The sequence below is a fragment of the Schistocerca piceifrons genome, chromosome 1 (genome assembly GCF_021461385.2).
Source record: "Schistocerca piceifrons isolate TAMUIC-IGC-003096 chromosome 1, iqSchPice1.1, whole genome shotgun sequence".
Taxonomy (NCBI): domain Eukaryota; kingdom Metazoa; phylum Arthropoda; class Insecta; order Orthoptera; family Acrididae; genus Schistocerca; species Schistocerca piceifrons.
Genome location: NC_060138.1, coordinates 1023558694 through 1023559352, shown reverse-complemented (window position 1 = coordinate 1023559352; position 659 = coordinate 1023558694). Strand labels below are relative to the sequence as shown.

The 659-nt window shown below is 49.8% G+C and overlaps 1 pseudogene; it reads left to right on the top strand.

Annotated features, from left to right (window-relative positions):
• The first annotated feature begins 337 nt into the window (after positions 1-337).
• On the top strand, positions 338-455 carry LOC124722491 (annotated as a pseudogene).
• Positions 456-659: the final 204 nt, after the last annotated feature.

Here is a 659-nt window from a genome sequence, read left to right as displayed (position 1 = left end):
TTTGCGTACATATGGTGACTCGAACTCCAAATGCCTTTTATTTACTGAACATATTTTGGTCTTGTTTAGGATTTGATTAAAAATGGTGTGGTCTGGTGGGCATCCAAATCTCAAGGCGCCCCAGGATCAGAGATCAGATGTGAAGAGCGCGACTTTTTTGTGTGGGGAACCCTCAAATCTAAGATGTATCGCAACAGCTCTCATAATCTTCAAGAATTGCAGCATATTTCGGATGAGAGTGCAGCTCTTCCAGCAGTCCAGGTTGAGCCGCCTTCAGTAACTTGCTGATCAGGGCCAAAAACTGCCAAGAGATTTCAGTGTCTGCTATAGTCAGGTTGGCAACGGCCTTGCCGCAGTGCATATACCGGTTCTCGACGGATCACCGAAGTTAAGCGCTGTTGGGCATGGCCGGCACTAGGATGGGTGACCGTCCAGGCTGCCATGCGCTGTTGCCATTTTTCGGGGTGCACTCAGTCTCGTGATGCTAACTAATCGACCGAATAGAAGCCGCTCCGGTCAATGAAAACCATAACGACAGGGAGAGCTGTGTACTGACCACACTCCCCTTCTATCCGCATCCTCAACTGAGGATGACAAGCGGGCGGATGGTCCCAGTGGGCCACTTGTGGCCTGAAGACAGAGTGCTTTAGTGCTTTATA